Genomic DNA, 4,341 nt, shown 5'->3' on the forward strand with positions numbered 1-4,341 from the left:
TTTTAATTAAAGATTATGAAGTTTTGTAACATCTGAAAATTATAGTATGTATGACGATATTCCCTAGTGATGGGTGTGGTGTTGCTAATAGTTTTTGCCATAAATGCCGGAGAAATGGCATTGTATAGTTCAGTAGCGTTAGGTTGGTAGCCAGTCCAATAATGAGGCCTATATAATATAATATGGACATACATAAACGAAAAGGAAAAGAAATAGTCGCATACTTGGCTATTTCTGATTCATAGACAAACAACACAAAATGCTCTTTATCCTAATTTGTTGACATTTTCTCAACTTCTGTTTGGTATTATTTAGGAAAATAAATGTTTCAAGTGAAAAGATATATGGAAAGGCTATACTATATCAATTACTATGACCATTTTTATCATTCTTCGTCTCAAATTTTTTCTCTCTCCGTTTTTTTTTTCTTTTTTTTTTTTTAATTAAATATTTATATAATGATTATAATTTGTCTTCTAATCTTGATGAATTGTTCTTTACTTTTTTTGGTAGAGATTATTGTAGGTTTAATTATTCTATTGGTCCTTATTATAGTTTCGCAAAATTTTCAGATGCAGATTTTTTTATAAAAACACATGGACAGATATCATCATTCTTAAATTCGTTTCTGGCCAGATACTCAATAAGATGATTATACCACATTCGTTTAGATTGCTTTAGACCATATAAAGATCTTTGCAATTTTACTGAGTATAACTCATGTGAATATTTATTGGATGATTTAGATATCTTTAGTCTTTCAAAACTTTCATATAGATATCACGATCTAATAATGACCCGTATAAATAGGCTATTAACACATCCATTAGATGCATATGTAGTTTATGGTATGCAGATAAACTGACCAAATAACGCGATATTATTACATCTACTACAAGAAAATATGTTTCTTCATAATCTATACCGGACCTTTGTGAAAAATCTTGTGCCACAAGTCGAGCTTTATAGTGTACAACTTCATTTTTCTCATTTCATTTTCTCACAAATACCCATCTGTATCCAACTGGTTTTAGATCTTCTGATGTACGGACTATAGGAAGACTTCATGTTTTGCAAGTGAGTCTAACTCAGCTTTTATAGCTTCTTCCATTTCAGCCAATCATTCCTTTGTCGACATTTTTCGACTGTTCTTGGCTCAAGATTCTTACCTTCATGCATGACGTGTAATGCCACATTGTATGCAAATATTTCATTGACAATTGTTTTATTTTGGTACCATTTTCTCCTGTCAAGACATAATTTATCGAGATCTCATCATTTTCATAATTTTCAGAAATTTCAGGTACCTGAACGTCTTCTAGCATCAAAACTATAACAGAATTTTAGACAATTGCAGGTGCATTTACTATGTCTTTATCTTTTTCAACAGGAATAGTATTTACCTCTTTCTTTTCGAGGATATTTGTCTTTGGAGCCGACAAGCCTACCACGCTTTTGACGTGAATTTGTTTCGGTGGCCATTTGTCCAACTGGGACATCAATTCGAATTAGCGCATTTTTAGCTGGTATATAGAATTTAGTAATCCTTTTTGTATCGGAAAATATATCAGGTAATTCATTTGCTATTCTTTGCAAATGTATAATCTTTTGAACTTCTAGTTCACATTGCCCTAATCGAGAATCTAAATGCATCAAGGATGATGCATTCCAATTAAGTTCTTTTTGAAGAAACTTATTCTTTCCCCTAATGTTAGAAATTTTGATTCATCAAAATGACAATTTGCAAATCGAACTTTAAATACATCTCCTGTTTGTATCTCAAGATATCTCAATATAGAAGGAGAATCATATCCCACATAAATTCCTAATTTTCTTTGGGGTCTCATTTGTGCGAGAAGGTGGGACAATTGGAACATATATCGCACACCCAAACATCTTCAAATGAAAATATTTGGCTGCTGCCTGCTGGCCAAAAGCTAATTACATAGGAGAGAATTGATGGTAACTTATTGGTCTCAAATGAATAAGTGCTGCAGCATGTAAAATTGCATGTCCCAACAAAGGTTGGGAGCTTTGTTCTCATAAGTAAGGGTTTAGCAATTAATTGGAGGTGTTTAATAAATGATTCTGCTAATCTATTTTACGTGTGAACATGAGCTACTAGATGTTCAACGCTTATTCCGTTAGCATACAATAAACATCAAAAGTTTGGGAAGTGAATTCACCAGCATTATCAAGACGAATTACTTTGTTTGGATCTTCTAGAAACTGTACTTTTAATCGAATAATTTGAGCAAGTAATCTCGCAAACGCTAGGTTATGAGAAGACAATAAACACGCATGTGACCATCTCGAAGATGCGTCTATTAAGACCATAAAATATCTAAAAGATCCACGTGATAGATGAATGAGTCCACATATATCGCCTTGAATCCTTTCTAGAAATTTAGAAGACTCAAATCCAATCTTTATTGGTGATGGCCTTAAAATTATAAATTAACTTTTTTTGAGAACATGCAGGACAACAAAATTCACTAGATTTATGAATTTTCTGGTTCTTTAGAGAATTTTCTTGTTCTTTAGAGAATTTTCAAGGAAATTTTCAATAATTCTTCGCATCATGGTTGCTCCAAGATGTCTCAATCGATCATGTCAAATTATGAATTTATTTGGGATAGTAAACTTCTGGTTTATAATGACATGTGATTCAATTGTACTAATTTTAGTATAATATAACCCAGAAGAAAATGAGGACAGCTTTTCTAATATAATCTTTTTATTTGAATCATGAGTTGTGATATATAAGTACTAGTGATTTCTTTCATTCATTGTTTCAATATAATATCCATTTCAGCGAATATCTTTAAAATTTAACAAGTTTCTTAGAGACTTGATAGACAATAGTGCGTTATTTATTATAAAAATTGTTTCCTCTGGAAAACAAAATTATAGCTCTTCCGGAACCTTTTATCACATTGTTTTAGCCAATAATAGTATTAACATATTCTTCTTTTGGTACAAGATGAGTAAAATATATATTACTTTTGAGAATGGTATGCGAACTTGCACTATTCGTAAGGCAAACATCTTTATTATATATCCTTTCCATTTTCTTTAAAGACAAATAATAATAATAAAATGAGTAGCAGTACAGTACATGTACAGTAAAATTATATTCCTAATTAAAATTATTTTTCTAAAAAACACTGTACATAAAAATAGTATCATATACTAAAATATTATTATTATTACTACTATTATTATTATTATTTTTGAACTTGACATATTTAGTGATTTTGAAATTCATAAATATAAATATTTTATTAAATATTATTTATATACATCATACTTAAAATTTAAATACATTGGCCAATATTTCTTTTAGAATCCTCAATGAGATATTTCATAATGAGTTGTGTAATTTTTAGCAATATCTTTTGAAACAAAATTTGTCTCCTTTCTTTTGACATCATTTTTCAAAAGTGCTTAATAAAAATCAACTAAGTGCCTTGGGATACGACAGTTACGTGACTACGACAGTTACGTGACCAATGACCCTTTCCACCACAATGGAAATATATATCCTCTGTTGATTTATTTTACCCATTACTTCTTTCTTCATCCCACTTCTGATGAGATCCTTTTTAGTGAACATAATTTTTCTTCTTTCCACAATTTTTCTTGTTACCAAAACCTTGTCATTTACCTCTTTGGGGGTTATGATTTTCCGCATTTGCTTTAGGAAATGGGGTGGCGCCAGCTGAGTGTGTTTCATGATTTTTTAAAAGTAATTCATTATTACGTTCAGCAACAAGAAGGCAAGAAATTAGTTCAGAATATTTTTTAAATTCGCTTTCTTGATACTGCTGCTGTAGGAGCACATTTAAGGCATGAAAGATCAAGAAAGTTTTCTCTAACATGTCATTATAAGTTTTTTTTCCACATAATTTCATTCGTGAGATAATTCGGAACATTGCTAAATTGTATTCATTTATTAATTTAAAATCCTGTAGACGCAAGTGTGTCCACTCATATTGGGTTTGAGGAAGTATTACTGTTTTTTCTATGATTATACCTTTTTTCAAAGTTTTTCCACAGATCTGCACAATCTTTTAGTGTGAGATATTCATTTTACAATCATTCGTCAAGATGATGACGAAGGAAGATCATAACTTTAGCTTTATCATTTTGGGATGCATTATTTTCAGCTTTAATGGTATCGCCAAGATCCATTGAATTAAGATGAATTTCGACATCTAATATTCATGATAAGTAATTGTTTCCAAATATATCAAAAGCATTAAATTCAATATGAGAGAACTTTGACATAAAAAAAATTTATTACATGAGTCTTCCTAAAATTTGATCGGAGTCTCGTGC

This window comes from Arachis ipaensis, chromosome B03 (genome assembly GCF_000816755.2).
Source record: "Arachis ipaensis cultivar K30076 chromosome B03, Araip1.1, whole genome shotgun sequence".
NCBI classification, from domain to species: domain Eukaryota; kingdom Viridiplantae; phylum Streptophyta; class Magnoliopsida; order Fabales; family Fabaceae; genus Arachis; species Arachis ipaensis.